This window comes from Coturnix japonica, chromosome 5 (assembly GCF_001577835.2).
Source record: "Coturnix japonica isolate 7356 chromosome 5, Coturnix japonica 2.1, whole genome shotgun sequence".
Taxonomy (NCBI): Eukaryota; Metazoa; Chordata; class Aves; order Galliformes; family Phasianidae; genus Coturnix; species Coturnix japonica.
Genome location: NC_029520.1, coordinates 3,788,234 through 3,809,511, shown reverse-complemented (window position 1 = coordinate 3,809,511; position 21,278 = coordinate 3,788,234).

Genomic DNA, 21,278 nt, shown 5'->3' with positions numbered 1-21,278 from the left:
TAAATACAGTTGTGGTTGTTTTTTTTTTTCACTATTATTTATGTGACTGTTGAACTCACTAGAACATCCAGTCTAAATTCACTGATGAATCGAAGTCATAGTGAGTGTGAAGCTGTCTGGTTTACTCTATGCTTTTTCCTGTGTGGCTTCAGGCCAGCACACCAGTCCTGGTATGCAATGGTAAAGCAATGCAGTATTTTATTCACATCAGATTGTTCTTGTGATCTGTTATGTCTGCAGAGCATAAGTGTAGTAATGTATCAAAAAAAGTAAGAGTATGGCTGGACATTTCAAGGTAGCAGAGGAAGTGGTTTGACATAGTCAAGCTAAGTAAATAGAATGGGCTCATATAGTACACTGGAATGTACTCAGGTTTGCTAGAAGTCATAAAATCAGATATAGACCAAGTAACAGACTACTAATGCATCAATTGTGCTTAAATATCCATTGGTGTACTTGAATGGTTTTTTTTGTTGTTGTTTTTTTTTGTTTTGTATTGTTTTTCTTTTTTGCTTTTGTTACTTAAAATTCTATCTATCTGAAATCTTAAGTGTCTTTGGAGGTGAAAACTAGGAATTTCTTAAGAACAACAAGCAGCAGAAGTAGTGTTGAGGGTAGAAAATGAAAGGCTGTGTTTGGAAGTGGAAAGGAATAAGAGACTTCATGGAGCTGCTGACCTGAGTCGTATTTGGCCAGTGTTAGCAGCAGCCTAGAGGCTTGTGTTTCACCAGCCCTGCAAAGGATGCTGCCATTCAGCATCCCTTTTCCACTGATGTTAACACATGCTGACATGGTTTAGGGAGACAGTCACTTTCTGCAGCGTTTTCTTGTTCAACTCTTGAGTGTTGAGTTGGTGAAATGGAAGGGACTAGTGGTAGGAGGTTTTGAGGGTGGCAAACTGCATTTTGAGGTGTAGGAGGAGTAACTCTTGCCTTTTCAATTGATTAATTCCTTCTGCAAACAACGTGGGTTAGGAATGGCAAACACTGTGGCATCCACTTAGTATTTGTCTTGAATTTCCAGAGGCAGAAAATCAGTCTGTGTCTCTCTGTTGTGTCTCGCTGTCTCTCCTATTCTCCACTAAATATTTGCTGTAAGCAAGTTCATAACAGCTGTGCTAATTTAGGAAGACAGCTTGTCTTTTTGCTTTCTTGGCCAAGTAGCAAGATACAGGTAACTCATCTACAGACCTTCCACAAAGGTATGAAAATACGGGGCTGTATCTACCTAATCCTGAACCATAGCGATGGAGAGGGCTAGAAAGAAGCAGCGCCATCTACTGACTAAAAAGCATCATTACTGATCCCATTCAAATAGGAATTGCGATGTGTTCTCAAACCATGGGAATGTAATTGAGAAATCCCTGGTTTACTAGCGAAGTAACAATAACAGTTTTGGTAATGGGATCTTACTATTTAATTTCTCTTTATTTTGTTCTTTGTTGTTGTTTTCAAAATGTACCTTTTTTAGATTCTGATAGGAATTTAAAAGTTGAATTTGCCCCTTGTTTGTAGAATTAGTTGGTGGTAAGGACTTCTAAATAGTTATACGTTAATGTTGCTTGTACCTTTTGGGTTAGTGATGTCGCTTGAAGCTGTTGTAATAAGTCTCCATAATTAAGGAGAGTGGTGGGTGAAAACAGAAGTACTGGTTCCTTGGAGGTATTTGTGAATCTAATAAATCATAGAATAGTTTGGATCGGAAGGGACCTTTAAGATCATCTAGATCCAATATAGGATCTTGCTATAGGAAGGGACACCTTCCACTTGGTCAGGTTGCTCAAAGCCCATCCAGTCTGGTGTACTTCCAGGGTAGGGACACCCACAACCTCACTGGACAAACCTATTCCAGTGTCTCACACTACTCCCACCATAAAGAGTCTCTTACTAATATCTAGTTTAAACCTACACTCTTCCAATTTAAAGAGTTTTCCCCATGTCTGGTCTATATAAAAATATTTTGGAGCCTATTTTGTTTTGGAATTAGGAGTTCCAGATGCCTTTGGAAGCTTGGTCTTGTACAGGGATATTGTCCTTGGCTTTAGCGGGGCAGCTAAACATGATGGAAAACAGATTGGGCTATCTGTTCCATGACTGCTGTGGTTAGTCAATACAGCTGAATGGCATAGTCTGTGAGAACAGGCTATCTTGTGCTGAAGGCTTTGTTTTTTCATGTGTGCACAAATGTAAGGTTTGATGTTGGTAGTTACTTTATATATATTTTATATATATATATATATATATATATGTATGTATATTATAATAATATAAGTATATATATATAGTAACTGTGTGTGTGTGTGTATATATATATACACAAAGAACTTTAAATTGTTTCCGGCTGTAGCATTTGATTCTGTAGTCCACTGCTACAAAGTGATCTGGACCGCAGGAAAAAAGTCCTGCTTTGAGTTGAATTTTCCACTAATATAGGCACAAATTAGTAGGCCTAGGAAGGTAGCAAGCCTAAGGTGTTTCTTTTTGACCTCTATCTAGAATGCAGGAGTCATATGTTGAAATCCAAGAAGTGAGCAAAATGAATTTGGGCAAAAGTCATTTAGGAAATTAATTGGAGCTGTTATTATCTGCTACAGGTCTTCTGAACTTCTGAAAGGTCTTTCATAAAAGTCACAAAACACTACATTCGGTTTGAGACTCAATTTATATCCTGTCTCTTTCTTACAGCAAGTCTTAGTGAGGTTCCTAAATGTGGTTTATAGTCATAATTCTGGCAACATTTTTTTTTAAAATCCAAATTCCTTTATCTCCCACTTAGAAATGTGTCATAAATTACCAGCTCAGGATGCAGAGGAGGCAATGTTTATTCAAACGATTTGAAAGCAAGGTGAGTTACGAGTGTGAATTTGAAATCATTACGCTTTTAATGCCTTGCAGTTTTATTCTTGAACGCACACTTGACCTTTTAAAAATATTCTGCTTTGAAATGTTACACCTGAATTGTAACTGAGCTTTGAATATTTCATGGTCAGATTTGTTGAAATGGTTTCCAATGAGGTACTCCATTATCTGATTTCGTGGGTTTGATGTGTGAAAGCATCAGAGGGGGGAAAATTCCAAGTGCAGAGGACTGAATTCTGGTTGTTACATCACTTATTTTTTGTGTGTGATGGATTCCTTTCCCCTATTTATAATAGATAACTTTATCTCAGTCACGCAGGAAGCTTGAGCCTCTGGAGTGTGTCAGGTTCTGGCACATATTTTTCTGGCCTCAAATAATAAAGCCTCGCTTTGGAAGCATTGAATTCCACAAATTGTTGCATTAGTGGGACGCAGCTATCTCTACTGACTTGAGTGTTGTAGTATTATCCCCACGTCCTAATTTAGCAGGCTTTTCAGCATCTGAGAATCCTTCCTGTATTGTAACCAATCTGAACTGATGGATCTGGTGAGGTTCCACAGGGGTAGAATTTCTCTTCTTTGCCCTATTTTAACTTTGGAAAAGAAGATTATTTTTATAAGTCTGAGATCGGATGAGAACAGATGAAGTAAACTCTGATCAAACAGCCCTAAGTTCAGCTATGGGTCTGAGGGATAAGAAAAGTGATCAGGAGTTGGTATCTGTGATAATACCTAGATACACTTCCTCTCTATATTACAATTTGAAATAGAAATATGTGAATGTTCTGTGTCAAAGTGTGTGTGTAACTCGCTGAAATCAGTTCCACAAAAGTTGTTTTCATACTTGAACAGTATTTTTCTATCCCAGTGCCTCAATTCCAAATTCCAACTCTGCCAGGTCACTCTTAAGGAAGTATTCAATTTGTCTTTGTCTGAATGTCTGAATCAGTTTTAATGAATTTTCAATACTCTACATAAACTCCAGTTATCCCTGAAGAAACCATAAGGCAAAGGATTACCTCCGGGGTAACTCTGTTTCATCAAGCTCTTAGAAATGGCAGGTATTCACACTCATTTCTCATTAACACTTCGTGACATTTGCCCCAAAACACTGATGAAGACTCTCTGCTACCTTCTCTTTTACAGCTCGTAAGCAAAAATTACTTTGCATTACGTTTCCATGTTCCAGGAACTACACTGAGGTATGAATTTGAGTTTGGCTTCTTATGTCAGAAGCCTGAAAACAAAACCCTAACATTTGAACGTTTGTGATCTGGAGCTGTACTTTTGTCTCTGGAGTAAGATATTTGCGAACCCAAATACTGGAAGTTGAAATCCAAACATTTTCCTTGGTTTCTTTTGCTCCTTATGCTTTCCTCTTAAAGTGCTAAGTAAATTCAGACATTTCTCAAGCTTTGCTGAAATCGCTGGGAGACAGAACAAACTTTTCAGCAGACCATCCTCCAGCTTTTGCTATGTAAATGAGCTGCTTTCCAGTCCTTGTGTCTTACTGCTTTGATATAACAATTAAGGGGAAAATATTGAATTGCCTCCTGAATAAATGCTGTGACTAGGAATTAGATAAGTGCTAAACCAGCAGACAGTTTGTACTGCACTCTGAATCATAAAATTCCTGTAGGAGTTCAGGTTCTTCGTTTTTGCTAATTAAAAGACTAGTTAGAAGTTGCGTGTGGATACTGGAGTGCTTGTGCTGTGTTATTTCAGATGCCAGATACCTTGATAATCCAAATCTAAATAATATGATATTAAAAAAAGAGTATTGAATACTTTAACAGCTTTTCTGTAAGCAGCACAAGAGCAAAGGAATTTTTCCAGTGAACTGGATTTAATGTTACTTATTCAAATTCCTGACACCTGTATACTTCATTGATATGCATATGGGAAATAAGGTAGGTCTAGGAGGAGTAGGCTGCTTTTTGTATGGATTGAAGTAGACCACTTGTTGTGCCTCCTGATCAACTTAGGTCCACGTTATTAAGCTTCAGAATACTAATTCCCACAACTTGCTTTTTCTCCAACGTTGCATAGGATCTCCACTTCAAGCTGTATGGCTCTGCAAACTGAGCTTTGCTTTCCTTGGGGTCAGTGACTGCTATGCAAACCCTTTGGACAAGGACAGCGCTTGAAACGGAGTCACATGTTGAAGTATTTCAGTACTGCACAATAAGAAAGAAAAAGAATTAAAGATAAGTGGTGTTCTGAGACAATACAACTTTGCAAAACAAACTGTAGCAATTGTGTATTTTGTAGATAAAATGGAACGGTTGATCTTTACAGAGAAGGTGAACATATATCATGTAGTAAGCATTATTTTAAATAGACAAGATAGTTCTATTAGACTGTTTTTCACTTTTTTAAGTGTTTTTTTTTTATGTGATACTGAGGTCTATTTAACATACCTATGTATAAAGCAATGGCAGTGTGTGCTATGAGCAAAAATTGGAAATCAATGTAAACTACTATTGCTCAACGTTACAGCATGTATTAATGTATTGGTCTGGGTTTTATCTGAACAAAAATAGCTTGCTACACCATTATCCAATCAGATATATTTTTTTAACAATGCTCTTTCTGGTTTTCCAGGGCAGTTTATTGTTAAAATTGTCATCACTGATGTGAAATGCGAGATAGATGTTAGTGTGTGGCACAGAGTAGACCTGGCTATGAATTTCTGTCAACCAAAGCATTTAAAAACGTGGAATGAACACTGCAGAATCATGCACGGTTACCTTTGTGCTTTGCTTTCTAGCAACTTTAGAGGGAGAACAAGCAATGATAATAAAAAAGGAAAAAGCTGTTAATGTCTCTGGAATTACTGTTATTGACCACTGTAGGAGTGGGTGCTGGAGTGAGCTTGTCTGGAGCCTGATCTGCGCTCTGAAAACTGAAAGACCTGTGTGTTTTGCTAGTTATTTCTATGCTTCCTGTCTGTGATTGGAAGTACAAAAGCTTAAGTGCTGTGTGGTGGTGAATGGAGTTGATTTTGTTGCAATTACAGTCATGAGCAGAAACTGGGCTTATTTTAAAGCATATTCACACAAATGGTACAGTTAATTTTGCAGATTGCAGGGATAGGTGGCCTAGAGAAGTATTCCTTATTGTGTCTCTCCTTCTCTCTTGGCATCTTTCTGTAATGTTATCTGTCTGCTTAGTACCATTTACATGCAGCGTCTGATAGAGCCCTCTCTGAGCACAGAGACCCTTAGATACTGTGCTGCCAGCACTGCTTTGGTGAGCAGATTGCTGTGCAGGGTCAGTTGTTCTTTTTCAAACAGAATTGGACCAAAGTAAAAAAATACTGTAGTGACTGTCTAGCAATCGAGTACTTGTGCCATTAATTTTAAACCCTTAGTTATATAGTTATTATTTGCTCTTGAAGGAGGTTATGATTGTCAGAACATGCTTGGTGGTCAGGAAAATAAGTGATAAGGAATGGCCAGAGCTTGGCTTAACAGGGCACTGCTTTGGCTTGCAGAGCCGCTTGCTTCCTTGCTGTGTGTGGAAGGAATCAGGGATTACATCTCATACAGCTTATTAGGAGCCTTTCTGAAATTAGGAGAATTCTGGAGTTGAGATGCAAATTTAGATGTTATATGAAACCTGAGGGATTCACCCTGGGGAGGTGGGGGGAAATTGAGTTATTTTGCGTCCAATGACTAATTGACAGAGGCATATCAACCTCCAGGAAGATGAATGGAGTTAGCATGGAGTTCTAGCTGCTGCTCTAAAAAAGATGTTATTTTCACCATTTTGCAACTTTACCTGGAAACAGAATGTAGCTGGAAGGTTTAAAAACACTTTTTAGCAGTACATCTTTCTAATCAATATACAAACATTCATATATATATCTTCTGCTATTTTAAAAGCAATTCCTTTTGTGGGCAGAACACCTCAGCAGAGTCTCTCTTTTAACCATCAAATGGGTGTGTAATGAAGATTGAGTGAAAAACAAAAGCAACCAAACAAAACCATGGTGTGGTGTTAGTTAATGGATGTTGCTCTAATTCCCCAGTCACCAGACATGGACTGTTTTTACTCTAGTAACTGAGAATAATTGGTGTGTTTGTTTTCATTTGGGGTGCCTGAATTTACTAGTTCCTATGTTCCCCCCATGTATATTAAAGCATAAACACAACCATGTTGTTACGGAGAACTAATCTAAGGCATGTACCCAGTTGAGTATGCAATTCTGCTTCAGGTTTTCTTGCAGATGTAGATGAATTTTATAACTCATTCCTATTTACCAAGTGCCGTTGTCATCACTGTTCCACCTCAGTCCTATGCCAGAAATCACAGCAAAATTGTAGCTGTGACAGGGACCCTTTGTGAGTGTTAGTGTTGCTGAGGCCTCTGTGTAACTGAGGGTTCTGGGGCTTTCAGTTAGCCTTGAATGGGTTTTCAAAGCCAAATGATAGAAGATCTCTCTTTCATTGGGGTTTGTGTTTTTACTAATTAGCAATTCTACCCTTGTGAATCCAGCTGTATTGAGATCAAATCTGTTGACAAAGAAAACAGTGAAGCTGTTTTAAATACCTTGTTCCAGTTAAACCTGTGTTGTAGGCTGGGTATGTTTCTCCTGAAAGAATTCAAAGAGCAAGTGTATAAATACGGGAATTGTTGTCCAAATACATATGTATTTGCTGATTAAAAACTGTGTACTGGAAAATATTTTGGGATTTGGGTTATACCTAAAGAAAACTGACGTTCAAAAGCTGTGGCTGGGTATATACAAAAGCTTCTATTTCCATTTCACATGTAGAAATTATTTTACCTAACCCCTGACTCTTTTTAGAGAAAGTCCCTATGTCACAGTTTCTCCTTATTCTAAAGCCCAATTTTATTATTATCATTTGCATTGCTGTTCATTTCTTGGTGTTTTTGTGGGCTTTTGTGATTGGTTGGCTCTTTTGTTTTTCTTTTTAACATCTCAAATTTATTTCTCAAGCTCTAAATGAGTTTGGAGTTCCTGTATATGACTGCCCAGTTAGGAGGCAGTTCCCATATGAACTTAAGGTTTAAAAGGAGTATGACTTTTAAATTAAATATTTGTAATACTCTGATAAACTCAGCATAGTAATATTTATGCGGTCTTAAATGCCTTGTTTTTTCTTTTAATTTCCTTGTATTTCCTTGATGTGTTTTCTTTTGGCTTGAGCAAATGTTCTTCTGTGCCTTATAACTGGATGTGTGTCTCACAAGTTGCTTGAATGGCAAATAGGTGGCAGCCTTTTTGGATAGGTATTTTCCACATTAATTCCTGCTGTACTTGTGATGTTTTCAGAATCTGCTCTTGAGTTGGACTGGATGATCATCATGGGTCCCTTCCAGCTCAGGATATTCTATGATTAAGGTTTTCTTCATTACATTGTGTAGTTTGTCATAACTAGACGTCTTTAGCATTGGAAATAGAAGCATATGATGGGTAGGTTGGATTGATTTAGGATTTTAAGATGCTGCGTATTTTTGGCATTGAAGTTAACTTATGCATTTAGTGCTGTTTTTGTATAGGAACATAAAGTGACAGAGCCTATAAAGAATGTACAGATTTGAGCACTCCAACAGACAGATAGGAAATTATGCCTTCAGTTGATATGCATCATTTTCCTGTTATTTGAGTGAAGCCAAGAACCATCTAAAATGTGCAGTTGTAAGTACAGACTGTCTCACAACTGCATAAGCATTATTTCTACTATTTCTACCTAATGTGCATCTTCTGAAGGATGCAGATTAAAGAAAAAAAACACAAAAAAACCCAACAACTGAGAAGACAGAACTAGCCTTTCTGTAACCTCAAAGTCCCTTTGACTGAAACAATGAGCAGCTCTGAGCCCACATGTTCCTTTTCCTGGGTTACATCAGCTGGAGATTTCAGAAGCTGAAGAAATAACTTCTTTGCCGAGCTATGTTCAGTGCTTTTATCCTGTAGGTTAATAAAAATAGCTTTATGAGTGTGTTTTGTACGTACCTTTTGGAACTAAAACATTTCATGCTCTCCAAAAACCCCATTGTGTTCTTTGTTTCTAAAACATTAAATGTTTTTTTTTCACATTTGGTATATGTTAAACATTCAGTGTGCACTTCATGTTCTCTCCTGTAAGACTAACAGATTTAAGGATTGTTTATGTAATGTAGCATTTGCCAACCATCACAACTGAAGATAAAGCTTCACCTGCATTTGGCAGAAAATGTGTTTAGTGGGAGGGACCATGGCAGAAACCTAAAGAAGGCTAAACACCTAGACAAGAAGTAAAACAAAGAAGCACAATTCATTAATTAAAAAAATCATGGGCACTGATTAGTCTAATTCCCATCTGCTTTAGACAACTGTAATCCCAGAGGAACTTCCCCTGGCAGCAGTTCAGGAGGAAGACATTTTTATTACAAGGAAGGTATCCTAAAAAAGTATCTTCAACTGAGGTGTCTTGAATGCAGTTTAACAATGTCTTTTTACATATCTATTATTGTCATTCTGTTTATTGTAACCAGTTGCAAAGAATGCTGATAAAATGCAAGGAGTGATGGTCTGGAGATAGGTCTGCTTCTCCATGGGCTCTGCCACAGTTGTTTTCTGCCCTTTAGCACTCATCCTTTTCATAAGGAAGTGATTTTTGTTAGCTTAGGGAGCACTTAGTATCACAAACTACAATCCAAAGCTCAAAAATTCACGATAGTAAAATGCATGATACCTCCATCTTTAAAAAAGCAAAGGAGTATCTGCAGGATTTATTTTGATTCCTAGGACCTGTGTTTTCAGATGGTTTCTTTTCACTATGTAAATGCTTGGTCATTTCTCACTTTCTCATACTGCACAAGCCCACTCTGTCAGTGCTTTTCATGGCACTAAGTGATGTGGTTTAGTGTTAGAACTCTGTAGGCCAAGCTGCTGGCTGGACTTGATGATCCTGAAGGTCTTTCCCAATTTAGATGGCTCTTTGACTCTAAATAAAGTTCCTTATGATGTCTCCCACTGTATTTTGCTTTAAAGATATCTGATGTCTTTGTGAGGATGAGTTAAATGACAACAGGGGTGTTTTACCTCGCTTGCATTGTCAGTTAGGCTTCATGGTCAAAACAGTTATGGGAAAGCCTTACATTGGACTTCATATTGCAAGAGTGGAATAGGATGCTCTATGACTGTATTGGAAACTGTTGATCACAGTTGGAGCCTCTGATTAACCACCTGAGGCAAGCAATGAGTCATCTGTTGGAGCACAGGTGAAGGTAATTCAGCTGTGCTACTGGAGGTGCTTGAGCTTGATTCCACCTCTCCCAGATCTCATTTAAGGGCTGACTACCACTGAGAAAGGATCTCTTTTTCTGGTGGTCGTTCCTTTGTGGAGTTTACTGCGAACCTTCAGCATCGGTGAGCATTTTCCATTTATCATAGATTATCTTTCTATCAAGTTAATCTTTCATACAAAACAGCTGTTTAACCTCTGACTGTTTAATTGTATAACTTTACAGTGATGCATGAAGCAAGTCTGCCCTGGGCCTTGAGAACCATCTCTGGTTGCTTGACTTCCTATCCCTGGGGTGTGTTGCAGCCGGAAAGTTGAACTCCTAAAGTTACTCTTATTCCCAACTTTACAGATGATTCTGTTTTAGTTTATTCTTTCTCAGTGTGTTGTAGCATCTCTGAGACCGCTCTGACCTAAAAGTTATCACAAAGTAACTCTGTCACAAGCACTGCACTCTTTTGAGGCTCTTATCACTATAACTTTAATCCCTGGAGCATCTTGCATTCCTCCTGCCTTCTTCTGGAGGAAGCTGCTGTTGTTATAGCAGTGTTTTCCTTCATTTTATATTTAATTGGCCAAAGGGATTTTCATAAATGCACATGTGCTGCAAATAGCCCTGAATATTCCATTTTGGGAATCGTTGTTTTTTATATTTCAGTCACCATTCCTTGATTCTTTCTTCATTCAGTCTTCACTTTGCTTTATTTGCCTTTGGCAAGTACTTCATAAATCAGTTATGTGTTCTATTGAGCTCTTGACCTCTGTGATACCAGCTTGCTCAAGCAATCACACACAAGACTTTAACAGAGAATCATCTAGTAACAAGTTACTGCTTAGGGAACGTGTTTTCTGACTGTTATGAAGCTTTCTAGTTTTTCTATGGTATTTTCTGATGGCTTTGAGTTTTTAAGTGGTTAATTTTAGCTGCAGTATTACCACCCTTTGTTAACTGCTCTGTGAGTTTACCAACGCAACATGCATCTAGAACTTCTGTCTTCAGGAAAAACTATGGAAATGGCAGAAACTAGACAAAACAAAAAAGTCAAACAGCTTTTAAATGCCAGATTTACCAGCTTCTTGGTAATTGGATCATTAAGGTGTTGGTGATTTGGCTTCTCTGACGCTCTGTGCTTGCAATTGTAATCACAGGTGTTTTACAATGGGGAATTTGAATTTCTCTGGTTTTCACGAAGGTGTTAGAAGCTTGTGAGTGTAAGAGTGCAGAACTTAGCACCTGTGTCAGTTGAAAGCAAACACTGAGAAATGAGGCGTACAGATGAACAAAACCCAGCTAAGCCAGGCTCTTGTTTCGGGAGATCCTGTTGATGCATCTTCGGGCATTCGGTTTTCATCATGTTACTCTTCTCACATATGCCACCTTGGACAGCCCTTGTATGGATTTACTTTCCTATTTTCTAGGTTCTACTTCCCTAAGTAACCTCAATAATTAAGCTTTAAGGAACTGTAACCCTTTCTGAAGGGATCTTAAGAGGTATTTTTGAAGTTCACTTACTGCTGCAAACTCCAGATGTGCAGACACTGGTTGCTTACTCTGAATGTCAGGATAGTTATTTTTGATCAACAGTTCCTCTAGAAACTGAAAAGTTAATTTGCGGTGTTTGATTCTGTAAAAACCCAGCTCCATTTATCTTTTCCTCAGTATGTTTCAATAGTGGTGATTCAGCACCCTATTTTCATAGTATTTATGTGCCTTTGTACCTTGAATAAATTAACAAAGTATGGAGAGTTTCTACTGCAAGCTGTTTCTTTTTATATCTAATTTGCCTATAGAAAAGCATTTCTAGCTGATGTCTTTCCTCTTTGTCCCTCATGATATGAGAACTGGCTTTACAAAATGCTTCATGAGTTGTTATTTGCAAGAAAACTATAAATGATCAGCAATCATTTTTTTCAAAACTGTCGTCCCTCATCATCAAATGTTATTCGGATTTATTCTGTGCTTTTCTGCTTTGATAATATGGTATCTTTTGAAAGAAAGCTTTCCTGTTATGATGGGAGAATGCGTGAGGAGTGTTATTGTACTTTCAATTAGGGTAAAAAACACTCAGACAAATAAATCATGGGTCATTTTGTCTATCTCTCTTTACTTTCTATTATGTTTGATGAAGTTCATAGGAAGCTATTGAGTTTTCATGCTAGGCATCACAATGGCCCCTTACCTCAAAGTGGAGGAAGGTAGATGTGAATTCCTGGAATGCAAATCTGGGAGCATTTTGAAATCCCCACATGCTCTGGCAACAGATGACCTTTTAGAGAAGGTAGGTTAGCTTTTGCTTCAGAAATGTATTTGTTTTTCAACTCAGGGTCTTTGTACTCTGCTGGGGATTATCTGTGGATAGACTGCATTTATGGTGAGGCCTGTCCTTTCAAATGTCATAGTACTTTAAAAGAAAAAAAATCTTCAGAGGAAGGAAGGTAACTGTCATTACAGAGGATTATTTTCTCATCAATTTATATGAAATAAGGTTATGGTCGTTTATTTGAAGTGTGCCATTTCGGTAGCTGGCAATTGGAGCACATTCGGTGCCATTGCTTTTGTATGTGCATCTATGAAAAACCTTCCAATGCTTCTAAGCATTTCTAAAAATCAGCTGATTTCTAAAATCAGCTTTGAAGATAAGCAAAAAAAAAAAAATTAAAAAAAAATTATTTTGAGTGTTGCATAATTTTTCTTGCCTGCCTAGAGCTTCTATTTTCAAATCAATCTGTATTTTTTCTTTATTGAGCAGCAGAAAACAGTAAGGTAGCGCTAAACCGGTTGGGATTTAGTGACAAACTACCAGCAGCACTTCTATCCATGTCGTTATGTACCCTAACACTTCTACAGCGAAGAATACACTGGGTAGGCCATAAAACTTTCAGCAGATGTCTTTAAGGTTTCATATGGTTGCTGTAGTGATTTAATCACATTTAATCACATAAATAATGTACTTGTCAATAGTTGTGACTAATTTTTCATAAATGGGTTCTGCTGTGGAAGTTGAGTAGTAAAATGCTCAGTAAGTGAAAGGACGTAAACACTTCCCTCTTACAACACACTAAAATTTGACAGCTTCTAGACTAAACTCTCAAGTCGTTAATAATATAGTCAGGAATTAGAAGGTAATAATGATTCTTATGATAGCTCACACATCCCAGTGGACATCAAAATAGACATAGAGATGCATTTAAGTACATCCATACACTGTTAAAAGACAAATTAAACCACGGTATGGAAACTGGTGGGTTTTTTCCCTCATGCATGTTGCTTAAAAATAAAAATTCTGAAGATGTTCTTATTCCCTATGGTATCACACATCACTGAACCTTCAGTTTTAATAAACAGTCAGGATTTTCGAGGCCTTAATTCAAATAATTTGGGAATATGTTGCTTTATAAAGGCTATTTAAGTATTAATTTACATGACTCGCTGGTGTGGGTCAGAGCAGTAATGATTATATTATAAAGACTTTGAAGTGCAGCCTACAATAACTACTTCAGTCCCATTTCAGTTAAGTTTGTTCCATTAAGAATTGCCATTAAAATTGATCAGAAAGTCAGTTATTTTTTTAGTGTAATTGCTGTTATTCTGAAAACATCCAGGTGGATTTGATGCAATGGGGAGTCTGCTGTATACCGTACTTTTTAAAGCTGTTTCAGTGCTTTATTCCAGACTTGCATGTTCTTTATGTAGAGGCACTTGTGTCAATGTGCATATATTATATAGTGGTTTTCTTCTGCCAGTTCCATCAGCTTTCTAGACGTGCTGGCATAACTTATTTTCAGAGAGGCCAGAAATAAAAAAGGCACGTAAAAGGAGGCAAAGGCCTCCTGGAGAGGCTTTTACCCTCACCCTCCTGCTTCACTTGGGGAATGGGTTGCTATGTGTTAGAGGAAGGATCTCCTCCAGCATCATGGCTTTAGGAGCAATGTTTGAAAGCAAAACTAAGTTGTTGGGCAGTGCACTAGGGATGTCTGGGAGCTGCTTACCAAGTGCTCTGCAAGGACTAGATACAGCAGAGCAGTAGTTTTGCTGGCTATCCGCATAAAATGTCCTGATGCTCAGGCTGAAACCTCCATCTCAGGCTGTTTATTCCCTTGCTGTTTGGGTTGTTTGGCTATCTTGTGATGCTCTTCTATAGCACTTCAGGCAATCTGATTAATCTCCACACGCTACTTACATGTCCAGAATTCACAATAATGTTCAGCACACTGAATAAATCCAACCTCTTTAACTCAAAGACTTTTGTGAGCTGGAAACGATGGTCTTGTAAGAACTTTATTTCATTTTATCTGCTCTCTGAAGATATTGAACTCTTTGATACAAATGTATTAGTTTTGACCACTGATGTTTAAAAATTAGGTTTGACTGCTTTTATTTTTTCTTTTCTTTCTGGTCATCATAGTTCAGTTCTAGACCTCATTGAAAGGGCTGTACATGTTCTAAATTTCTTTGCTGGTTGCAGCTGTTATGATGAGGTCAAATGTTTATTTTACGACATTACTGTAAAGCCTTGTATTGTACAAATTGTATGGGAGATCTTTTGCACTTGTGTTAGGGAGGTATAAGGTAATCTCACATAAACATTTATCAGTTTTACTGTTCTTTGCCGTGTTGTGGCTTACATAAACCATTGCTTTCTGCCCTGTACAAGCTTTTTATCAGCTGGAAATGCTGTGAGTCAACATCTCATTCTTTAAGAATACCTATTAATTTCTTTGCCATTCTAGATGTTATTATGGAACTTATGTTTTTATTGATAAACACAGGAGGGTTTGCAGGCGGAGTAGTGGTGTGAAGTATAATTTACATCAAGAGATCTGCGTTATCAGTTCCCTAACTTATTTTGATAACAAGTTGGGAGGCTGTAAGGATGGGAAAAACTAGCTGTGAAAGATAGAGAGTAACCAGCAAGGATGCAGTACCGCTAAAAGAGAGTCAGACGGGTGCGATGTAAATAAAATATTAAGACAAAAACCTGCCTATTTCTGGTAAAGCAGATGCTTTCTGCTTGTAAGGATATGATTTGGTCAAGAATGGTTTTGTAAGTGGGGATTGTGCCCTTGGTATTTCTGAAGACCCTTTCATACCTGTTTTCTATGTTGTATTTAACAATCTCTCCAAAGCTGATATGGAGTCTTCTTTGTCCTATAATTGCACACTCGTAAAATCACATGACTAAAAAGTAAAGCAAACAGATTTTGTTCATTCTTACCACCCACTTCCTTTTCTTTCGATGGGGATTTGTAGCAGCAAAGAGGGCAGACCACATTTTGGGGTGCATTAGGTACAATATAGACAGATGGCAAAATGACATCTTTTGATTTTACATTGGTGTGTCCTCCCTGTGGGTAGGTGGAAGTGGTCAGGCAGCTGAATTTGGGCCCTTCCAACTGAACTGTTCTGTCTCAAGTGAGGTGTTCATCAACATCAACTAAAGCTTCTCAAAATCATTTTGTCTCTGCTATGGATTAAATTGATCCCTTTTTTTTTTTTTCCCCAAGAAGAAATATGCTTTGGGTCAGGTAGATAGAAATTGCATGGTACTCTCATTTTAAAGTTTCCTTAAAAATAATGGGGTATGCTTTTGGCTTCTGATATTTATTTCAGTGATGTTAAATTTTTTGAGCTGTTTCAGACAAAAAAGAAACAAATAAGAAAACAAATCTGTTGCTTAAAGTTGCAGGGAACTAAAGCATCAAGTAGATCACACCAGAAAATAGATATATGCCCTTCTGGTGCAGCTCATCAGGTTCTGCCTTTGTGTTATTTACAGTCTGTGGTATGTTTTGTTTCAAAGAAATGAAGTCTGATCCCTTCAAGTATTCCTGAATTTCTTGAGTGCATAACCAATATAGAAGCTTAATTGGTGATGTTCTGAGTTTCAGGGGGGTGGAACTTTTCCAAAGGTATCCTATTTCATCTAGATACCTTTGGTGTTCTTGTGACTTTTGCAGCTAATGTGTTACAGTCATCAAAGCTGCTTTTCATGTGTTTTATATGCCTCTAGATTCCTGAAGATGATCGCAAAACTCTGTCCTGTATTATTTGTTGTTTACCATCGCTGTTGCCTTTATTCTGCTATTCCTGCTTGCGCTTAAAGTATCCACTCAAGAGTTCTTTCTTCTAGCTGAAAGAAATATATCCATGTTAAGGGGATGAAAGACAGGTTAGCTTTGTTTATGATGGGGTTTGTTATAAGAAAAGTTGAATAAATAAGTGAATTCTCAATGTCTGTCCTCAGATCTCCAAATTGGGAGCTATCTACATTGTCCAACTTTTGTTTCCTGAGTGGCATCTTTGATTATAACCAAGTTTCTCTCCTTCCATTACTGCCTTAGCACAGGAGTATTTAATAGGGCACTTCATCAGATGACTAAGGCAAAATTAATGGATGTGAATAACTGCTGTAATTATCTACTGAACTACAGTAACTGTGTCTCTTTTTTTTTTTTTTTTTTTTCCTGTAGATGGTTACAGCTTGGACTGGGCTGTATATCAGAAAATATTACCTAATTGACACGGGGAAAAAACCAACAACAACAAAATACAATCACTACCTCTTTTTTTTTTTTTTTGTAGCTGTTTCAAAAGCCTTCACATTTTTTTTCCCTGTACGACTGTCGGAAAGCTAAACATAATCTAAATTCCTCTATTATCTTGCAGTCAATACCACAAATAGTTTTTAGCCATATCAAATAATGCACATTTAATTACTCTTTTTTTTTTTTTTGTAATTTTGTGTACATTAATTACATTTAAAAAACAGCAAAAGCATTCTTTTAAAATATCAATGTGATACTAATATTTTTGGATGCTTAGCTCTCCTTGATTTTGTTTTTTTTCTATGTGGTAGCACAAGCTGCAAATCATAATGGCTTACAAGGAGACTGGTACCTAATATGGCATTTCTGAATATTCTATGAATGGGAGAAGGGAGGACATCTAATACTTCTACTTGGCTGATGTGATCGAGAGAGGGAGGAGACACAGATTTCAGAAATATGTTTAATGCTAAGCTTTTGGAGCTGGGGTTAGAGTTGCTTATGTATTTCATCATTAGGAATTTCTTTTAGTTCTTTTGATTCATCTAGATGTATTGCAACCCACAGAGCTGAAGCCTGGATAACATTAGGATTCAGTGACAGCTGAAAGACATGGCCTGTGCAACTGATTCTGCGATACTAATTAGCTGGACATTGGAGCTTTGAATGTGCTTATAGTTACTGATGGCCTGGCTCTCAAAGTGACCCACACTCTCTGTGCACCAGAGTTCTTTGGGGAAGTCCATAAGGATAAAATACCCAGCTGCCATTTCTGGGCATTCCCCAGAAAACAATCTTGTTCTCTCTAATATCTCTGCTTTTATTATCAAGGTAAACTTGCAAAACACTTCCCAAAGTGAAGCCTGCAAGCTCAGATGTAGCACTCTGTGGGGCAGTTAAAAAAACCACAGTAGCTCAGTGGAGACATTGGTTTATAGCACACTTTGGTATTCCTTTCCCACACTAAACTCTGCTTATACTGTAGGCTATAAAATTACTTTTCCACCAACTTATCACCTTCTTTTTGTCTTTTTGCTGCCTCTTTTAAACATTCTCTTTACCTCACAAATCCAATCACCTTTCTTCACAAGGATGGTCTACTGAAGGCTCAGCTAACAAATCTCTTAAAATTGTATTTAACTGGATTTTTTTTTTATTTTTTTTTTAAAGACCTGTAGAAGGGCAGCTATGTTTAAAAGCATGTCCAAATTTGTTTGTTAGCTTTCCAGAGATATACCAGTTAGTCTGGGAAAATAGATTTTCACCTCCCACAAACTTCATTTGATGTTACCATCTTGCAATTTTAACCTCATATGCTGACAATCCAATTAAGCTGATGTGTCCATAGAACTTGCAATGAAACATATTTTAGAGTAGAATCTTTTACCTAATTGATCTTGCACATGTTTACCAAGTCAGAAATGTTAATGTTTTGGGTTTGTTGTTTTTTTTTTCATATATATTGATATATTTGAAATCTTGTTGTGTATCATTTTGCTTGGTGTCAGACAGTTTAGGATCCTGTCTAAACTGCAGCAGAGCTTCCTTTGATATGAAAAATAAATGGACCTGTAAATCTGAGAGATTTCCCAAGGCTCCTTTACCACATGAATTAGAAATATGAGCTTTAAGTAACAGTTTTGAAGAACTGTTGCTTCTTTCTGATATCCACCAGTTCAGACTCTCTCTGCAGGGATCCCATGGATAGCCACTATCTGTTCTTCAGATCTGTGACCTGTAGGTATATCTAGTAGTGCTTGACATAATCACAAGCTGCAGAAATGGGTGGAAAGAAAACTTTCTGAAAAATCCATCAGTGATGGAAAAACTGCTTTGAAAAATGCTTTCTAAATACTACTGGAGTCACTGTCTTCTGTCTTTGCTACTGTTATCATCTGATCAACAACAAAAAGACCACCCTAAGAATTTATTGTACTTGTAACTATTCTGCCTTACATCCACTGCTAATTGAAGTAGCTGGTCTGGATTCCCAGAGAGGGCTTTGAAGTGCAAGTGTCATTGGTCTATAAACTACAGCAGCGCTGCTGCTGGCAGTTGGAGGTTGCAACTAACTTGCCATCCGATGATGTATGAGACCAGTATGTGTGTACCAGTGGGCTTGAATTACAGTACCAGTCTGCAAATGAGTGTAAGCTTACTGGTGGGATCCCCTTATGTTCTTTTCTTTGTGTGTCATCTTCTGGCTTGATGCTTAGCAAGTACCAGAAGCCCCAGACAAGATCATTCCTCTATCTTTTCTGTGTGTACTTGAAACCAAGAACTATTTTTTATGTCAGTCTTTTGTATTTACAGGATGTGTTACTTCACAAGGAGTGTTGCCTTAGCACATTTCTAAGTGCTTATGTAATTAAGTCCTACTCTTGCCAAAGTTGAAGCTTTAATCACTTCATGTATTATTATAAAAATCCTTCTTATAAAAAAGATGGGTTGAATAAATATTAGACATAGTTACAGTTTGAGTGTGTTTGTACATTATTTGTACAGACACGAGCCAGTCATTATCTTCTCCAGCATAAGTTGTCTTTAATGTTCTTCCTGAGAAAATGCCCATTTTCTATCCACGCAATCCTGACTTTACATTAATACTTGCCTTGAATTGTTGTCCTAGCCACTCTGAGATCTCCTTACAAACTTCAGTTTGAACTAGTGCAGAAATGGGAGCTTCATCATGTGCCTCGAGAAGAAAAATGAAGGGTGAATGTAAAAGCAAAAGCTAACCCACAGACACTGAGCAGATCAAGAATTAAAATGTGGTGATAAGAAGCCACTGGATAACCTTTAAAGAGTGGAGCAGATGGAAAGCTGAATGGTTTGATTACTTTTTCATTGGTGTTTTAGGCAGACTGGTCAAGTTGGAGATACTTAAGTCAAGGCTGAGAACAAACAAGTGTGTTACATTAGCGAGAAAGGGCTGAATAAACTCCCAAGATGCTGAAGTTGGGATTGGGACTGAGGCTCTAATTTAACACAAGCTTTTGCAGCTTTATTGTTGTGTGATGTAATTTGGAAAGAGAGTAGATGAACATGGTTGATAGCTTCGTTTTCAAGTGGTGGCCATTGCCCAGGTGAATGCAGGGGTGCTGAGTTGCTAAGAGGCACCGACACTGGTGCGTAGGACCACAGGGCCATGTTTTGCCCCTCTATGGAAACTGGGGGACTCTGAGCACTAGGATCCTGAAGGCAGTGATAGCTGAGGGGGGCTGTAAGCTGTGGCTGGAAGAGATGTGGTCTAGAAACTGTTGGAGCTTTAGGTTTGCAGCAATAAACTTCCTCGGTGTAAATGAAGCTTCACATTAGGTTTGCAGAACCTGTCTCTGTTTAATTTACTCTTGGGAGTTCTCTAGGATACCCAAGATAGCTCTTGAGATTCGTTGTGTGGGGAAAAAGAAAGAAATTTAAGAACATATTTACTGTCTGGTATTGGAATGAATTCTGAGTTTAAATATTCCAAGAAGCCGTGGTCTTTCAGTAGCAAACTTCCCCCAAATAGCCAGTGTACAGAGGATGAGTTTCTGTCAACATTTAATCTTGAAAGATCCATTCAAAAGCAGCTTTGGTTTTAATCCCGTTCTGCCTGTGTAACCAAGGGTGCAGGCAAGACTCCTCTAGCTGTTTTGCTGTCTCTATGCAATTTCAAAGGCACATCTTATCCCACAGTTTTCCAGCTTAGTTCAGTTTTTGCCCCAGTTGAGCCCAAAAGGAGCCCTAACTGCTTTTCTCTTTCTTTCTATGCCTCTGCTTCTCCCAGCATTGCAGTGTTTCTTTAATAATATTTATGATGCTATTCTCATCGTGTCAGGAACCAAATATTTCTATGAAATATAATAGAAATGAATATTCTCTGTACTGTCGGTGTAAAAATATGCCGCTGACATGCACGACTAAACAGGCAAATGTAATTGAGCTGCTGGGAAGTTTAATATTGGAGAGGTATTGTATTGACTGACAGTGGTATAAATGGTGAACAGACCTCTGCAAACATTTGCTGTCATTACCCTTCACTTCTTGGATTCCTAGGAGAAAGGAAGTTAAGAATAGTGCCACAGAGCTGTAAGAAATCATCTTGAGTGTCTCCTAAGCCATTTTCTTTGTCTAATAGGACAGCTGATTCCTCCAGATCTCTTTCTAAATAGGCTTCAATTGCAGCACAGACCAATCGGTTTTGGAAAAACTCTATTCTATCTGTACACAGAGGGGGATTTTAGAAGCAACATGATTTTTCTTCCATCTATACTAATAGAAAAATACTACATTTTGTTTAAGAAAGGCAGAATGTGACTGCTGGTGGAGGAGGTGATAGAAATGCAAATCAGAATATTAGTTAGCTCTGTGGTAAGACATGGAAGCCTAAAAATGGGACAGGAACATTTTGCAGTCCTCAAATTCCCCACTTCTTTTCCTAGTCACCTGCAGGTTGTTCTGCAGCATTACTCGCTGGTCATCCAACATGCTTATCCTTTGTGCCTGAACAGCAGCATCCTCTGTCTTGGTAGTAAGGAGCAACTAGATGTTTGTCTTCTGAGGAATAAGTTCTTCTAGAGACCAATCAGTTGTCTCCCCTATATTTTGGTAGCAGTAGTCAGAAGGCACGTGC